Source organism: Marmota marmota, unplaced genomic scaffold, assembly GCF_001458135.2.
Source record: "Marmota marmota marmota unplaced genomic scaffold, marMar, whole genome shotgun sequence".
Lineage (NCBI taxonomy): Eukaryota > Metazoa > Chordata > Mammalia > Rodentia > Sciuridae > Marmota > Marmota marmota.
Window position 1 is genome coordinate 8,187,207 of NW_026000243.1, and position 19,642 is coordinate 8,206,848.

General features: G+C 40.1%; 1 protein-coding gene and 2 non-coding genes across 6 annotated transcripts in view; all 3 read left to right on the forward strand.

The window, feature by feature from the left end:
- The window catches only part of Ntm (neurotrimin), a 960,133-nt gene that overhangs the window by 11,135 nt on the left and 929,356 nt on the right, over positions 1-19,642 (forward strand). The gene's annotated exons all lie outside the window — the stretch shown is intronic.
- LOC125614051 lies at positions 4,045-4,170 on the forward strand. Its single transcript, XR_007344704.1, has one exon. It is a non-coding gene; the product is annotated as a U6atac minor spliceosomal RNA (small nuclear RNA).
- On the forward strand, positions 8,840-8,914 carry Trnaf-gaa. Its single transcript has one exon. It is a non-coding gene; the product is annotated as a tRNA-Phe (tRNA).

A 19,642-nucleotide genomic window follows, 5' to 3' on the forward strand; every position in this document is an offset into this window, starting at 1 on the left:
TTGTGAATTAACTAATTGTTCTATATTTCTTCTTCCTTTTCTTGGAAAATTTTTAAAATTTTACTTTTTATTGGTGAATTATAATTACACACAATAGTGAGATTCATTATGCCATATTTGTACATGTACATAACATAATTTGCTCAATCTCCTTCCCCAGAAGGATCTACATATCTTATCACCATTTTTCATTACTTTCTCACAGTTTTAAAGCCTTGTTCAAGATCAAAATAATTCAATTATCAAATCCAGAGGGTTTTTTTTTTTTTAATAGTCTTAGAGTTTCAAGATACCTTGGGATTTTACTTGCCCAGTTTCCTTTCTAAGACAACAATTACTTTGGAATGGTGTTCACTAATTGCTGACCAGCAATTACAGAATTTCTAGTGGCCAGCCACTCGCCAACTGAGTTGTGGTTCCCAGTTCTGACTGTCTATCATAGTCACTTTTAGAGATTATTATCTACTTACATGCCCAGGTCTGACTCTCAAAAGTTCTCATTAAGGGGCTGGAGTTGTAGCTCCATGGTACAGAGATTGCCTAGCACAGGAGAGGCACTGGGTTCGAATCTCAGCACCACATATAAATAAGTAAATAAAATAAAGGTTCATAAACAACTAGAAAATATTAATAAGAAGAGTTCTCATTGAGCAGGTCTACATAGGTGTTTCTTCTATTTTGAAAGAACAAATAGATGATTCTATTGTGCAGGTGCAGCTGAGAATAACCGGTGTTAATACTCTTCTCATAGTTGATAAACACTGTAAAAAATACTTTACTATTTTGGTAGGCATCTTGATGCCTCCACTATGTCAATTCTATCCTCTCCTTTTACAAATGGTACCCTTAAATTTTTACAGGGTAGAAATAGGCACATATAAAATATTCACCTCCTAGATTCCCTTATAGCTGGGTGTGATCATGTAATGCAATTCAGTCCAACAATATGTAAGAACAAGATTGCTGGGTAGAATTTTAGAAACTGGACTTGGATGGCCCTTATCATTTTCCCTTCTTGCCCAGTGACTGGAATATTGCCTTGGAGGTTTAGGAGCTAACATGCAAGCAGGAGAACTAATAATATACAGTGAGGAAGCTTTTAGGTCCAACCACATGGAGTTGCTATTTTGATAGATCAAAAATAATTGAGTATGGGCAATTTCATCTGACTCAGTCTAAGGAAAGGTGCTCAAGTTCAAGACGATAGCAGTTTCACCAATTCTGGAATGCATATTTCTATACTTATCATCACTTGTAAAAAAATAATCCTAATTAATTGGGTCTCTTTACTTGCAGGTGAATACACTCTTAATCTATGTGGACCAAAAATGTGCCTCTTTTTAATTTGTGCCTTTTAGAGCTGTCGGAGTACAAGTAAAATTGTATTATCCACTTTCTAAGAGATGACTATCATGGATTCTACTTATCTTATCTTGATGTCCTTAGTTCCTTTTTGTGATAGTCATGTGACATAGTTTCCAGACCACTAATCATCTTGATCATTATCTTTTGAACAAGTTCAGATTGATAATGATCAACCTGAAAGTTATTACCACAGCAGACTCTTCCTGACATAACCTGATTGGCATACTGGGGAGTGGACTCATATACTGGAAAGTTTAGAGTTTTCAGTTATACAGATCCACTCAATTTTTGTGTTAGTTTCTTTTCTCTTATTTTTGAAAGATCTATTACACCTTGGTTCATACTGAGGTTGTCCTTTCCTTTAAAAAAAAAAAAAAAAGATATTGTGGAAGACCTCTCCTATCCTTCCTTGTAGTTGATTTCCCTCAAATGTCTCTTTTAAATACTTGAATTTTGTTGCAGCTTTGGTCCATTATTTAAATCCATTGAGATTATTTTGGAATCTTGATGAGCTGTCACTAACAGTTTTGTGTCATCTTCAAATGACGTAGAGATGACATTTCCACATCATCAAGATTTATGATAAAATAGAAGCAACAACAAAAAAAGCTGAGGATATGGGCAGGTTCTGCTCAATTTATATTCCATCCATTCCACAAATCATTTCCTTAGACCCTACTGTGTACTAGGCATGAGCAGCAAGGCAGACATGGTTCTTATTCTCGGTGGAATAGACAATTCAAAATATTGTGAACAAAGCAAGTCACGTTCGCTATGGCAACACCTGAGAAACATTTCAGGTCAGAGAAGTCATCTGTAAGGAAGAGGTATTAAATCTGAGAGACAGACATGAGTAGATTCACCCAGGTGAGAGGAGCGATACCTGCTACAAGTAGAGGAAACTGTGTATGCCAAAGTATGGAGGCAGAACGGTGTGATAGGAATTCAGGATTCCAAAATCAAATCTGGCTGGGTTGAGTGCACTTGTATGGTTTTGGGGGAAAGTGGTGAGGAGAAGGGGGATGTACATAGAAAGACAAGAGTTATAGGTAGAGGTAGCTAGTGCTCAGCATTTGCATGGCTCTTATTGAAGATTTTTCTTATTGAAGATTTTCAAGCTAGATGGGATTTTTGGTTGTAATTTCTAAATAAAATTAGTTGGGGTTCTTCAAAATGTCCAAATGGCATTCAAGTTACAACATGAGAATTAAAGGGAATAAGACTAGAGGAATGGGAGTGTTCTAGAGGATATTGCAGCCACGTAGGTAGGCATGAGGCCACCAGCCTGAAAGTTGAAGAAATGGAGAGACATGAGCATATTCAGAAGTTATGGAGGGGGAGGATTAAGACTTGGAGATGGAAAGTAAAGAGGATGATAAGTGATAAAGAAAAGCATAACAGTACTTCTAGTCTCTGGATGAGTGGTTCAGTGGTGGGTTTAGAGAAATGGTAATGGACATATTTTGGGTCACAATGGATTTCTAAGAAACTCCACAATATGAAGCTAGCCAGATGGAGCTGGAATTCTAATGAGGTACCTGGGCTTGAACAAAGGAAGTCTTCAGCACAGATACAATTAATTACTTTAGTGAGAGAATAGAGAGGTACATGGACAGCAATGAGGGCAGAGCACAGGTATTTGCAGGTAGGGAAGAGAAGAGATATGGTAAAGCAGATTGATAAGGAGTGACCAAAACACATGAGAAAAATGAGAAAAGCATGATAACATTGAGCTCAAAGGATGTAAATTTTGGAAAGGTAGGGATACTTGCAATGTCAAAAGTTTCAAATGTTTCTAAAGGATTAAGGGACATTAGTCATGATACGATCTTCTAATTATTTGGTGTGAATGGTTTTGTAGGAGGAGCCTTAGGGTGGGAGATGGTAGGGAGATAAAGAAGTAGAGTCAGAAAATGTGGATGGTTTATTGTTAAGAAAGAAAGAAATAGAAGAGAATATGAAGGAAAAGGAAGACTACCTTCTGAGAGGATGCTATTGTTGCTTTTACATGATGGGAAAGACTTGCTTGAATGCTGATGGGCAAGGGCCAGTAGAAGGGAGGAGAGATGGGAAGATTTAGGAGACACCTGGCCTAGTGAGTCCCTCAGAGGTATGAGCATGTGGGAGGGTTGGCAGATCCTGAGCACAGGTAAAAGAATGAGACTTGAAGAGAAGACAAGGACTGATCCCATTATTATTTAAAGTAAATAAGATGAAATATATTGGGGAATATTCATTGTAATTGGATTCAGTTCTTATACAATCAAAGTGGCTTAAGTAAGATAGAAGTTTATCCTTCTAGTTATAAAAATACTGTGCCTAGTCTGTTCAAGACTGGTGTGGTGTTCCTGAAACTCAAGAGTCCCTGGCCTGTCTTTTGTTTGGATCTGTGGCATATGGCTTTGACTTCCTGGTCTCAGGTGGCAACATCTGTGTGCCAGTCATGAGATGAGGGAGGAGAGGAAGAAGATGGGGTAGAATGCAGAGGCATCCTGACTTCCAGAGAAGGCTTCTGGAAACCTAACCACAGCACTGTGAGTCACACTCCTTGGCGAGAACTTACTCACATGGCAAGATCTAGATGCAAGGGAATGTGAAGAAGGCCTTGTCCACTTTGCTTGCCAACACACCCAAATTCTGGGGTTATCACCACAGAAAAGGGAAAAGGAATATTGATACATTTTTAAGGACAGTAGAGAGATAAACATTTCCCTTGTAAAGGATAGAAAAGGCTTTCAGCGCCATAGGACTCACGTATGGTTAAGGCCTCGCCACATTCTTGGTATCATCAAAATATGGTATTTCAACATCACTTGTAATTCAGGAAAGACAAAACCACAGTGAGGTACTACTTCACGCCCATTAGGATGTTTCTTAACAAAAAAGAAAGGGAGAAAGAAATAAAGAAAGAGGAAAAAACACATGTTTGCAAAGAGGTGGATAAATTGGAACGTCTGTGCATTGCTGGTGGAAATGTAAAGTGATGTTATCACCGTGGAAACAGTATAGCAGTTCCCCCAAAAGCTAAACAGAATTTCCATATGATTCAGCAATTCCATTCCTGGTTATATACCCCCCAAAATTGAAAGCAGGGACTCAAACAGACATTGTTTACCAATGTTTATATCGGCATTATCCACAATAGCCAAAAAGAAGAAAAAAAACCTCAAATAACCATCAATAGATGAATGAAAAAAAAAAATTGGTATGGCTTGCAATGAAATATTATTTATCCTTAAAAAAGGAAGATAATTCCTCCACATGCTACAATATGAGTAATCTTGAAAACATGCTAATTGAAATAAGGTAAACACAAAAGGATAATCACAGTATGACTCTAATTATATGAAATATCTAGAATAGATAAATTCATAGAGAGATTACTAGGGACTCAGGGGAAGCTGGGAACAGAAATGTGTTTTGACAGATATAGACTTTCTGTTTGGGATGATGACAATGTTCTGGAAATGAATGGTGATGATGGTTATATAACACTATAAATGTATTCAATGTCACTGAGTTGTGTACTCAAACATAGTATGTTATGCATATTTTAGTTCAGTAAAGAAAAATGAAAAGGAAAAGGGATAATTAGATGTTCTTGGTCCAGTATGGCTGCAGGTTTATTTTTAAGGTTGGTGGCAGAAAATTGAAGGAATTACTGTTTAATAGCTCCTGTTTTCCTTGAACATCATGCAGGGAAAGCATTGTGTGTATCCATGCGTGTGTGCACAAGTCCATGTGTGTGTATTCAGATATATACAGGCTGAGTTTTCAAGAAAGTAGATATTTTGCCTGTTTAATGGGAAAGAGAGCTGACCATAAAGAACTCCTTACAACATTAACCACTCTTTTCTCACACTATTTCCTTTTCTCTGGATTTTTAAAATATGATCTATCTCCACTTTCTTTCTCTATCTAATTTTGGTCCTGTCATTTAGAACCATCTCCCAAACATGTTCAGAACTCATTGCCTATTTAATTTTCTCACGTTAGACTCTACAAGGAATCAAATACATATATCCTTTACAGATCATACTTCTATAAAATATATTTATTAATATTCACATCACACAATATCCTTTTCTCATCCCAGTCTATCATTAACTCTAAGAATCAAAGGTTTTTATCCCCAGAGTAAATCAGGATATTTATACTTCCTTGGAATATTGTTTTCATGTTGATATGAATTATATTTTTGAAATCTTCTGTGAATCAATACATACCAGAAAATTAAGACAAAACTTGTAAGTCTTATTGAACAGGATGGGCACTGGTAACTATACCTGAGAAAGTCAACTTTAATGAGAAATGATTTATTTTGGCTCATATTTTCAGGAATTTCAGTCCATGGTCACTTGGCCCTGTTCTTTTGGTGTTTTGGCAAAACAAAATGTCATGTCAGGGAGCTCATGGTCACCAGGAAGAAAATACATGACAGATTAAGTGGGAACAAGATATCTTTCTCAAGGACATGCCCAGGGACCTAATTTCTCCAAATCTGTCTGCTTCCTAACGTTTCCCTACCACCCCAAAGTGTCTCCCACTAGGGATCAAGACATGAGCATCAACACATGAGCATTTGGAAGACATTCCAGATCCAAACTATTACATTCTTTCTCTGGCACCCAAAACCTCATGCCCATTTCACAATGCAAAATTCAGTCCATATTCACATGTCTCCATGGTTTTAACAGTTCCAGTCTTGCTCAGAAGTCCAAGTCCAAAGTCTCTCTGAGACCCAAGCCAAACTCTTTGATTTTAGCCCCTGTAAAAATTTAAAAAAGAAGTTACAAGCTAAAAATGCACAATGGCACAGAGTCAGTATTTCCATTTCAAAACAGAGGAATAGGAGAATACAGAGGAAGCATTAGACCAAAGCAAGGTTGAAATTCTGCAGGGTAAACAGTAAATTTCCTATCCTGTATCTAGGGCATATGGTGGGGAGGTACAAGTTCCAAATGGTTTAGGACGCCCCAATGCCCTTGCCAACTTCAGCTCACATGGCCTCTCTCTGGGGTGGCTCGACTTGCTGTCTGCAGCTTTCCTTGAACATTCTGTGTTTCCGGCATCTTCAACTTTCTGGTGTTTCCATTGCAGATCTGGCTTCCCTCTTACAGCTCCAGGCATCACCCTTTCTGTCTGTCAGCGGGGATTCCAACCTTGCCGCATGCTGCCTAGCCTTCCAGGCCTTCCTTTGGAATCCCAGTGGAGGACTCGGTGACCCTTCACAACTCTTGCATCCTGCATATCTGTTAACACTAGTAAAACGGCATGATGTGGAGATCACCAAGGTCTGCTGTTCAAGTCCAGCAGGAGCTGTGCCCACTTGGGCCATGGCTGCAGTAACTTCTGAGTATTTGGATGGCTAAATGTGGGGAAATCAATCAGTCCCCTAGAAGACCCTGAGGGAGCAGGACACTTTGGAGCTCTCTTCTCAAATGCAGAGTTGTGTGGGTTTACACCCTTGAGCCCATGAGGAGTGGGGTCTTGCTGAATCCTGAAATGTTCTCAAAGTATCACTCCTATTGTCTCAGTGCAATGTACTTAGTTTCTTTTAATGTCACTAATCTCTTCAACAGTGATCCTTCCTTGGCTACGACTTAACATGCACTTCTTTTTTGGCCAGAATGCAAGCTTTTCAACTCTTTCTCCTCTGATTTTTGCTCATTATTCTCACCGTAAACCTTCCTAAAAACAGCCAGTACTACCCATGCCAATGATCAAATGCTATGCTGCCTTGAAATTTCCTCCACCAGATTTATTAGTCCATCACCTTTGAACTCAGTATCCCACAGTCTTAGATCATGAACAAAAGATGGACAAGTTCTTTGCCACAATGTATTACTAATGACCTCTTGTCTAATTCCTTGTAGAGTCTTCATTCTATCTGAAATGAGGACTGAAACCTCAGGAGTACAGTCTTTACTGTCTATGCTCCTATCAGCATTTTGTTCTTCTGAGCTCCCATCAAAATGAACTACTAAGCGCTTCTTACAGCATTCTGAGCTTTTTCTAGCCAGATTCTCCAATCTTTTAAAAATTGCTCCTTAAAATAGCTTTAATATCTTCTGAACCACATGGTCACTGAAACAATCCTGCTTTTTGGTACCAGTTTTCCATATTAGCTTTTCATTAATGTGACAATATTCCTGAGAAAAACCAACTTAAAGGAGGAAAGATTTATTTTGACTCATGGTTTCAGAGATTTTGGTCCATGGTCAGGATCAGCTGAATGCATTACTTTTAGGTTTGTGTTGAGGAAGAACATCATGGTGGGTAGCACATCATCATGGAGCAAGTCTCTCATCTCATGATGGCCAAGAAAGAGAGGGGCAGGAGAGAGAGAGGGGGAGGTGGGGGGAGGGAGGGAGAGGGAGAGAGAAAGAAAGGGAAACAGGCTAGAAAAGGGGCTGGATTTCCAATACACCCTTCACATTCCCTTCAAAGGCAATGCCTCAGTGAGCTACTCCTCCAACTAGTCTCTACCTCCTAAAGTTTCTACCATCTCCCAATTGTGCCACCAATTGGGGAACAAGTCTTCAACCCATGAGCCTACATTCCTGATCCAAAGTCTAACAACTTCCTATCAGTGCCATCTTCCTCTCCTTCCTCTTAGGTAGAAGGTCCGTCCCTACCTTGCCATAGTTTACGTCTCTAGAATTCTCCTTAACACCATCTTATTCCCACTTGATATTGAACTTATGCCCTCCATCGTTCAGTGTCTTTGCATATGCTTCTTTCTGCCAGGAATGGTCTTCTTGCAAGATTGGCACCAATCTACATACCCATGCTAATGTTGTGAGCAGTGTAATAAATAAGGTCAGGAAAAGAATTTAAAAGTCTGAAAAAACAAAAATACTTTGAAACCTATTCTAATATATAATATATATATATATATATATATATATATANGAATATATATATATATATATATATATATATCCTTCATTGGGATGGCTATTTCTAATCTTCCCTAGGAAATTGTGGAAAGGTCAGTGACTCATAATGTTTTAGACCATGGATCTCTAGGTATAGTCTCTGAAGCATAAAGTGTGATACTGGATCCTGACACTCTGTTTCAAGAATTCCTTCAGGTGATTCACACTTAATTTTGAGAACTACTGATTTAAAGGAATTGCAAAGTGAAAATTCACTGCAGATGGGTTGGGTGCTAAGGGCCAAGAGGAAGCCAAGGTCAAGGATCATTTCCCGTGGGAGCTGTATTAATCTATTTTCTGTTGCTGTTAACAAAATACCTGAGTCTAAGTACTTTATAAAGAAAAGAGGTTTATCAAAGTTTGGAGGATGAAAGTCTGAGATTAGGTGACCCATCAATTTCACTTCTGGTAAGGGACCCCTTCGTGAATAGTGTCATGATGAGAAAACACGTGATAAGGATTTATTACATGATGACACTGAAAGCCAGAGGGACTCAGGCCAGACGTCCTTCTTTGTAACAACTCAGTTTTGGTCTGGAGATGTGGCTCAGTGGTAGAGTGCTTGCCTGAAAAGCATGAGGCCCTGGGTTCAATCCCCAGTACCAAAAACAAACAAACAAAAAATAACTCAGTTTTGTGAGAACTAACCCACTCAATGATACCCATCTGAGAGTCTTCTGAAGGCATCACCCAGTGACCTAAGTATCTCCCTCAAGGCTGCACCTATTTTTTTAAAAAATTTTTTTATTTGTGTGAATTAGTTATACATGACAATAGAATGCATTTATGCACTTTGATATATCATACATTGATGGGGTATAATTTCTCATTTTTCTGAGTGTACATATTACAGAACCATATTGGTCATGCAGTCACATATATACATATAGTAATAATGTCTGCTTCATTCTACTATCTTTCCTATCCCCACACCCCCTTCCCTCCTCTTCCATCACTTCCCTCTACCTAATCTAAGGTAAGGCTATTCTTCCCTAGTGCCCCACAACCTTATTGTGAATTAGCATCTGCATATTAGAGAAAACATTCAGCCTTTGGTTTTGTGGGATTGGCTTATTTTGCTTAGCATGGTATTCTCTAACTCCAACCATTTACTGGAAAATGCCATAATTTCACTTTTCTTTAAAGGTGAGTAATATCCCATTGAGTATATATACCACATTTTCTTTATGTATTCATCTATTGACGGACACCTCAGTTGGTTCCATGGCCTAGCTATTGTGAATTGAGCTGCTATAAACATTGATGTGGCAGTGTCCCTATAGTACACTGATTTTAAGTACTTTGGGTATAAAGCAAGGATTGGGATAATTGGGTCAAATGGTGGTTCCATTACCAGTTTTCTGAGGAATCTCCATCCTAATTTCCATAGTGGTTGCACCAATTTGGTGGGACTCCACCAGCAATGTAAGAGGGTACCTTTTTCACCACATCCTTGCCAACATTTTTGTAAGGCTGCACCTCTTAAAGGTATTACCACCCCCTTAACACTGCTATGTTGAGGATGAGCATAGCACAGCGACTTGGGGCACACACTCAAATCATATCCAAACTTTAGTAGGAGGGGTTTGTTTCCCTCAGATACATCTGCCTTAGGAAAAAAACCCACCAAAACACAGAATCAAAGAAATCTTGGTGGTATTAAGTGGTGTAAATATATAAGTTTTATAAGTAAATGTACATTCTTTTTTGCCAGATTTAGCTAATAAAAATCTAAGATGTTTGATAAATTTAAATTCCATAAAACAATATTTTTAAAAATTATGCATAGTATATACTTATCCTGAAATTATTAATTTTTTTTGAAATTCTAATTGGGCATCTTGGGGTTTGTTTCTTTTTAAGTTTAGTATCCCACCCTCTGCCTACAAATATTAGGTGCATAAGGAATCAGAATTGGTATATAAAAGGTCAAAGTGAATTTTCATGGTCTATGTATTTCCTTTTTAATAGGGATGGATATGATTTGGCAGAAAAGAAAAAAAATAGCTGCCATTGTTTCTGGCTTGTTGTATTATTTGAATAATATATATTTGGAAAGAGAAATAGAGTGAGAAAGTGAGGAGACAAGACAGAGGGGGTCACAGAGAGAGGGAGCATGGAATAAGATGTTGGTTAAAAGTAGCACACTTACCAGAAAGTTCCTCTTCTCAGTCCAATAACTAAACACATGTCAGAGACCAGATCCTGAATCCATGTCCCTCTCAAGAGAGGCATGAAGCACCCTTCATGGAGATGGAGCTCCCTCTCTTGGAGGCCAACCCTTATCTGTCCCAGGTGACAGTATGCCTCCTCAGATGATGGGCCCATGGTCTCATGGCAGGGGAATGAATGACAAGCTTCCTAACAAGATGCACCTGAGGGAGCGGCTTGCTGACAGAACAATTTGCTGGTGCTCAGAATAACTGCCCAGCCTCAGCAAGCCACAGCCTAGGAGTCAGGAGAAATTTCAAGATTTATCATTCGCTTTGGTGCCAGGTATTCAGCAAAACTCCATACTTCCCATTGCACTTTTTCAGAACTGCAGCCTCGACATGCTTCTCCCCCAGGCTCCCAGAGTCCCAGGATAACATGTAAAACTATTCCTTTCCTTTCTCTTTTTTCCTGATCCACTTGTGTTTATGTAAATGACTGGAAAAGCAGTTTTCGGCTTATTTCTGAAGCTTAAGAGCTTCGTGAGAAGCCTATTATTGAAAAATCAGAAACTGAAAAGCAACTTCTTAGACAATGAATTAGCAGCTCAGTGACTGTGTGTGTAATGCTGAGTGTACTGTAACTGGCTGCATTACAAATAGGATCTCCCCTGGGTTTCAGTAATCAAACACGTGGCAACAGGTTGTCTGTTTCAACAGAGAGTGAGTAATCAAAGGAGATTTGCAGTTAATCCAAATATAACAGAGAAGCATCCAAGGGAAGCCCAGGAAAAGGAGAAAACAGCAGAAGGGTAAGGAGTACCCCAGAGCTCCCTGACTTGGTGTTCCATATGTGACGGAGAACTTAGGGGCACAAAGTTGATCCATCTGAGTACTTGAGAAATCAACTATCCAGAAGGGAGGGAAACTGAGGCTCAGCTACGTATTGGAACAAACCCAAAAGTTAACCTCACCACTTGCCTCTTCGGAAAGTGATGTAAAATTTGCAAGGAAATTAACTAGCTTTCAGTGATTTGCTTCAAAATTCTGAGTCCTCCACTAGCTTGAGGTTAGAAGTGGGGAAGGCTTGTTTCATACTGGAAGTAGTAGGTAGAAAATAACAGCACAAGCTGGGGTAGAGTGGTATTCATTACTATTTTGAGGAGAAAATTCAGTTTGCATACGTATCTCTGATTCTCAAAGTGGGTTCCAGCAGTGTCAGCTTCACTTAGGAACTTGTTCATAATGCAGATTCTGCACCCTAGTTCAGCCTTTGCAGACTTTAAAATGCTGAGGTGTTGGTTTACCCAATCGGTGTATTAAGAAGCCCTCCTGGTGACTCGGATGCATCCTTAAGTTGGAGAACCACTGGCTGACCCAATTACCTGAAAGCCGGGTAACAGGTGGTGCTCAGGATCCTTATGTGGAGTAGGCTTGTGTGTGAGTGCACCCGTGGCCAGGTCCATTTTCAATCCTGAGCATGTCAGTGCTGATCCATCCTCTCCCGATCTGAACCACATGGGGCTATGGGGAAGGACATTTAATATTTATTACGTATGTGCTAGTACTATGTATCAGGCACTGGTAAATGTTTTATGTGTGATATTTTATTTAATCCTTTCCACAACCTTGTAAGGTAAGTGTTATAGATATCATTTTATTGCTGAGAAAATTTTGGCTCAGAAAGGTCAACTTGCCTGGGCCTGCAGGTTTCCTGAGCCTATACTCCTGCACTATCCCACATGACCTCTCTCCAACCTGTGCCTGTGTCCCCAGGATGCCTTGGGTCCCACCTCTGCAAAGCAACTGCCAGCCTGACAGGGCCCCTGCTCTGCACTACCAGCCTCCCCACCCCACCCCACCCGACTTCTTTCCTCATGTTAATTTCCCACCTGAGTACTGAGTACTTTATAAATAGCAAATCTAAAATGAATTTTCTACCAGCGATCATTAGCTCCCTTGACATCCATTAAACATTCTCGCAAGCAGAGGGAAGTGACAAAAGGGATTGATTTTTACAGTATGCTTAATAGGGGAAAAGAAAGAAAGGTGTTGACAAGTCCTTTTTTTTTTCTGTCCTGATATCACGAGGAATTTGAAATCAGTCAAATGACTTTTATCTGAAAAACAGAAGGGCTAAGACTGGGGGCAGGAGGAGAGGGTAGGGACACAGAAGTAGCTTCTCCAGCACTCTGCTCAGCTCATTTCTGCATCTGTGACAGGTAAACATAAAGTTAGTTACCTAGTGCCAGCCACCAAGATGAATATGTCAGATTTAATGCTTCAAAATATATAGGGTCCATGCTGGGGAGGGAGTGGGAGCCCTGGGGAAGGAAAGAGGGCGGTATTAGAGGAGAGGGAAAATAACCAATCTTCTGCTGAAACTATTGGAAGCATAAATGTGTTGATGCAATAGTCGAAGTCAGAGAAGGCTAGCATATGAGGCACGGTAGCTGAAAATTTAACTTTGATTTCAATTTTCATATTTGTCAGCAATAATTAGATTCAAGAAATGTTTTGCCACTGTTCTAAAATACTAATAAGTAGAGGCCTTTGTAGTGTGGTTAATGGAGTCTTTTTTTTTTTCCTAGTGGTCTAGGAAAATTCCATTAAAGTAAAAAGTCATACTGTATTACAGAGCTTCAACATACATTGCCTCTGCTGCCGAGGCAACACCAACCTAGGGACTGGAGCCCTCTGCATAACCACAGGGTCTCTGACTGGGAAGGGATTTCTGCTTCATAGGCCTCAGCTGTCTGTCATTTCTGACCTATGCAAACCTCCTTGGCTCATAAGTGGGGGTAGGGAAAAAGGAGAAGCAAATTCAATAAAGCATCATTTTCTGAAGGGTGTACTTTAATCAGTGCACCTTGCCTCTTGGAGCCAGTTGAAAAGAAGGTAGAGGATGCTGATGACCAGGTGGGTGCTTGACCACCAGTCAGGACACCTACTGTTTATTGGGGGAAGTTCCACCCAGTAGAACTTATACATCTTCTTCCAAACTCCAGCACTCTGCTCAGCAACCCCTTCCATCCATGCCCCTGCCCGTCTAAAAGTCTGAAAAGCTGAGTTATCCTGAGATCAGGATGCGAGGAAAAATCCCAATGTCTATTATTTTTGAGTAACTTTTTCCTGGGCTCTTTAATACCCTAGGGCACTCCCTGCAGGCCAGTACAGGCTTCCTGTTCTTTAATGAAGGGGCAGTAAATAAATGCATATATGTGGCTAATGTATTCTAGCCATGCTTTTCAGAGGGTCCATGCAGAGGAGGAAGGGCCAGGAGTACCCTCAGCTCCCTTCCGCCCTACTTTGAACACTACTCCCCTGTAAAAAGCATTAATGATTTTGTGCTGGGCCCGTTGGGATGGACTTAGACCTCCCTTTGTCCTGAACACCTTTTCCTAGGTAGAGTGCTTCTGCTGAGGCAGCCACCCTCAGCTGATATTCTGGGACACAGTGAGCTGTGAACAGAATGGACCTGATCTCCCTCAATTTTCCTTCCTGAAACTATCCGTTCTCAGGCATCCATGACAAAAGGGAAACAAAGCTGAATGGACTTCCGTGATTACACTCACATCCCACAAGTAGAGAAACTTGAAATGTGCTAACCCAAAGGTGTAAGTGGGAAGTGATGGAGGAATGAGTACAGGTCAGGGAGTTCAACCAGAGTCACCAGCTCAGCCTAGGCAGAGATTGAGTCACAAAAGCCACTCATGGCTAAAGGGAGATTAGGTCTGTTCTGTTCGTGCAGAGCAACCCCTTCCATCCATGCCCCTGCCCGTGCACAGGTGTCCTGCTTTTCTGGGCCTTTGTTCCCATGAGCTACAACTCTCAGAAACAGCAGAGATTAGGGGCCTGTGCTCCTTCTCAAAAGTGCAGTATTTCTTTTGGCTCCTGCCTGTCTTTCTGCCTCCTCCTTCCTTCCCTCTTTCCCACCAATTGCTATTTAGCTGCTGCTTCACTTTTCCCTAGTGGCATGTGCCAGATCTTATCCCTATGCAGCACTTCAGGATGAAAGAAGGAAGGGGATATTAAATCCACCAGTGATACGCGTGGCAATTGGGAGAGGCTTTTGTTGTGTCATTTCCTACCTCCTTCAGCCTATTAAGCAAACAAAAGTGCTTGTGGAATGAGAAATGTAAATGGCCAATGCAAGCCGATTAATCCTAGATGTACAATTCCATTAATAAGGCCGCTTTTTAATAGGCGGCTTTGGCAGCAGCAGCAGGCAGGCCAGGAATTGATGTATTCTCTGTAATTGTATTGCAACTAATAGGATATGAAGAAAATTGTACCGGAGAAGCAGGTCTTTCAACACCATTTTCCAATCAGCTGAAATAATGACTTGCAGAGGAAAACCTTGAAAAGAACCACATGCAAAAATACAACATGGTCCAAGAGGATCCATTATTCCAAATCCTAGCTTGGAGTTCCCTGCTGTCATTCCTTTTTCCCTGAGCTCCCTTTCTCTCCTGACCCATCTTCCTTCATCTCTTCTCCATCATAGGCAACAGCTAAGACCCAAAGGAATCTTGTCACCTGTGGAGGGAGATTCATGGAGAACCACTTGTCCGTGGATCAATCGCAGGCTTTTCCTTGACGCCAGGCCCCAGTCACAGGCTGAGCTTACTTGGCCCACCAGCTGCTGGGAAGTCAGGGGGAAAGGTCAGGTGTGAAATGGAGGGAAGCCTGGAAGGGACTCCTTGTTGACCGTTTAATGAGTGAGTTGAGTGAGTTTGGACCAGGCCATCCCTCTCTCTGGATTCTCATGGGAAAGTGGGCTTCGAGTTTTGAAAGGTAGAGAATCTGAGTACAGGTTAAGAGAAAAGCTGGCATCCTATCACTTCAGGGCCAACAAAGGCCTTCTAAGAAGAGAGCCTTGGTCAAGCTGTGTGTTCATTACCTGAACGCTCATCGGCCCAGAGGTTCTTCAGAACTTGACATGAGGCCTGCATGCCCTCTCAGTAATGGAAGACTCCATCTACCCACTCCTCATTCGACAAGTACTTTCAGGGTGCCCATGACTGTCCTAGTCTCTGAAGATGCAGCTATGAATAAAATGACAACAAAAACCAGGCCTTGCCCTCATGGTGCATAGTCTCTGGAGTCAGCAAAGTTTTTGGTGAGTGCTCACAGCTACTAGACCTTTCTCCATGGCTCCGGGACATTCTCCAGGATGGAAACCAAGAGCACCTCTGCTGGGTTTTTTTTTTTTTTGCTTTGCTGAGGTGGTGGCAGGAGTCAGGGCTCCCTTCACATGTTCTCACGTGCCCCTGCCAGTCAGCGCCTCTCATTCTTGCCCGGTGCCTTGCCTGGTCACTGGGTCTCTCTCCTGCCCATTTGTATTCGGACTCTGCCCCTTCCTTGGTCACAGGCTGGAGAGTAAATATAAAAAAGAAAAGGCAGAGCACATTTCAGTTGAAATCCCTGAGGAAACTGATGTGATTGCTGTACAGAAATGGTTCCAATAAGGGCAGAGAGGAATATTGCTTTTATAGCTTTTGGGACATAAAACATTTAGAAAATGTGATTGACTGGCAGGGTCTAATTTATCATTTATCTCATTTCCTCTGCTCTCACACTGTCTTGCTCCCCAACAACACATGGGCAGATGTTCACACATAAACTTTTTCCCCATTTTGCTCTTCTTCTCTCTTAGAGACTTGGATTTATCATGATTCTGTTAAGCAGAGAACTCCTGTGGCTATTTATAATTAATGCTCAGAAACCTGCCAATCCATTTAATGACACTAGCAGGTCATGGCCCCCTTATAGCTCTCCATTAATCATCATTAGAACAGCTCTGAGTTTTTACATTCTTTTTAAATGTTAATTCACCTCTCTAATGCTCCTTTTAGTTAAAACTGTAAAGGGGGAAGTGGCTAGTGTCTCCTGCTATCCACAGGGGAAGGGCTGGTGGAGTTGATAAAGTCTGGTAGATTTTCCCTGTTCTTTTGTAGTGTCTCTTGTCTCCACTACCAGTTGTCAACACAGTTCGTTCTTTGGTTGACTATATTTATCTTAAAAAAAAAAATACCCAGTGATGTGAAGTTCTAGGCCAATAAATTTTGCAGTCCTGTTTCATTGGAATCTTAGAGCTCGAGAAACAAGAAAGGTTCCTGACCCAGGGACATGAAATGGCTTTGTAGCTCCTAAAAGTGATGGAGTATATCTAAATGGCTCCAGAGGTAAGCAAGAAGTAGATCCGAACAAGTGAATTTCTAACACTCAAGATATGCCCAGGGCATTTTCAGTAAATGGATGGAGTTGGACAATATAATGCTAAGTGAAGTTAACCAATCCAAAAAACAAACAAACGAACAAACAAATGCTGAATATTTTCTCTGATATAAGGAGGCTGATTCCTAATTGCGCCATCCTGACTTGTTTACAGACTCTAACACCTAATAGGGTTGGCAGGGGAGCATGGGAAGAATAAACGAACTTTAGATAGTGCAAAGGGGGAGGAGGGGATGGGAGGGGGACATGGGGGTAGGAAAGACGGTGGAATGAGATGGACATCAATAACCTAAGTACATGTATGAAGACACAAATGGTGTGACTCTACTTTGTGTGCAACCAGAGATGTGAAAAAATTGTCCTCTATGTGTGTAATATGAATTGCAATGCATTCTGCTGTCATATATAAGAAATTAGAATTAAAAAAAAAAGAACATGACCCACGAATAGGCCACAAAAGACCACATAAAGAACTATTTTGTCCTGCTGGGTTTGCTGGCCATTTGCTTCATTTTTGCCAGTGATAAACTGTGAGACTTTAGGCAGAATATTTAACTTCTCTCCTTATCTGCAAAAGGGGGCCTATGTTTGTCTGGACTAAATAAAAAGGTTGGATCTATAAAGATGAAACAGAGTTGCAAGTATCTAGACTTTTCAACCTGATCTATGAGTGCAATCAGTGTTAGCCCCATTTTCTGCCTCTCTGCCACTTTCCTATACATATGCCACCATACCAATATACCCTTAACCTTCATGTCCTATATGTGTATGTCTTCAGTCTCCAGGTCTGTTGCATTTGTATCTTATTTCCCAAGCTAGAAAAGTGTATTATGAATCATCAAAATATATGTGGTAAAAAAAATGTTAAATTCAGGATGAAGAGCATGAATTTGAATGCCAACTTTGTACAAATCTGAATAACTCACTTTACCTTCCTGAGCCTCATTTCTCTTATTGTTTTGGCCCCATAGTTTTAATGCTTCTTGACCCAGCAAACCATGTGATTTCGTTGCTTGCCTATAAGTTTCCCAAGCAATGACTCAGGCCTACCTGGAGAAACCTGGTGCCTTTGACTATATGACCTCTTAAAATTCTGTTGTGTCAAGTGATATGCATTTGAGTTTAGGACTTTAACAAAGGCAAACACCAATAGATGGTACAAATAGAATTTATTTTTAATGCATTTTTGACTCACTGATTTTTTCCTTCCTGTTTTCAACCAATTTCATGGTAGATGTGTGGAACCATGTACCTGAATTTATTTTTAAGACTGCCTCCATGTTAAGCTGAGATAACCCCTCAGGACCTACTAGGTACCAGGTACCTCATCTATTATATCATTTAACACTTTAAAATACTATTCCATTTTATGCATGAGTAAATGAAAACTTGAAGAGGTAATGTGTCCAGTCCAATGTTTATAAAGTATTCTGCATTGCATGGGCACAGGTCAAACCTATGGCTCTTGAATTTAAGTTTAACTTCTGGTTTTATATTACTGGCATCTTGTTTGGAATATTTCTTCAGCATTTTTTTGAGTGAGAATGAGGTTATATATCTTGGATGATATAAAGTTTTGTTCTATTTGTTAGTGAGCTTCTAGTTACTATAAAAAAATACCTGAAATAATCAACTTGAACAGAGGAAAGGTTTATTTTGACTCACAGTTTTGAAGGTTCTGTTCCATGGTCAGTTTGTCCCATTCTCTTTGGGCCTTAAGTGAGGCAATACATTGTGCTGGTAGTGCACGGCGAAGAAGCCTTTTATCTTATGGAAACCAAGAAGTGAAAACGGAAAGGAGAGGCCAGCAATCCTCTGTCCCCTTCCAGGGTACTCCCCCAGTGACTTGACTTATTCCCATTAGCATTACTTATTAAAATAGCACCACAGGCTGGCAACCAAGCCTTTAACACATAAACCTTTGGGGGACAATTATCTAAACCACAGCACCCTAGCTGTGCACCTATTTTTATACAAATTTAAAAAGTGAACCATGATTTTTGTTAAGAATCCATTTTCCTGAGTTTATTCATTATTATATTCAATGTCACTTCATCTTATGATATCAGAATGGTTTCCTTTGGGACTTTCTATAGGCCATTTCTTTTCTTTTTTCAGTCTTCCTTACTGTTCCCATTTTTTGCAGGAATAGTCACACCCACCTTCTCCCTTCCATGCAAAGCATCTCTGATCTCTAAGTAGACACAAGTCCCCAGGCTGGGCTTTGGCCATCTGTTCTGCCCTTCACTTGAGAATGCAATAAAATCTGGTTGACAATTATGTCAGTACAAAGGGCAGAGAGGACTGCATGTCAAAAAGCTGTGTAAAATTCATTTTTCCAAAGGTTGCATCAAGAATATTCTGGCCAAAAAGAGCTCTAACAGTAAGTGAGCATTGTGTCCTCAGCCTCTTTCTCATCTGGCTCCTTTGCTTTAGTAATGTATTTGTGTTCTTGCTTGGTACCAAGTAATAACAATAAGACCTTATAATCGTGCAGTACTGTATACATTCGAATGGGTTTTCACATCTCTATTATATCTTTAATCTTCATGACTCTAGTTGGACTTTAGAACTGAAGGGCTTTGGAAAGCATTTAACCCAACACTCTAAGCTGATTATTATTGATGTATTTTGTTTAGTTTAAGTAATATATCTTTATTAAATACAATTTGGAAACCATACACAAGCAGCTTTAAAAAGATTCAAAATCACTCAAGCATTATTACATTTAATGTATTTCTTTCCAATTTTTTCTTATTCTCTGCCATGATTTTTATTATAATAGTTATAATCATATCATTTATATCTCATTTTTTTTTCTTTTCAGAATAGATCAGAACCAATTTTCCATACCATTACATAGTATTAGTGAACATCATTTTAATTGGGTTCATTATATTACCTCAAGTGGATGTTCAATACTATTACCCTATGTTTGGACATTTA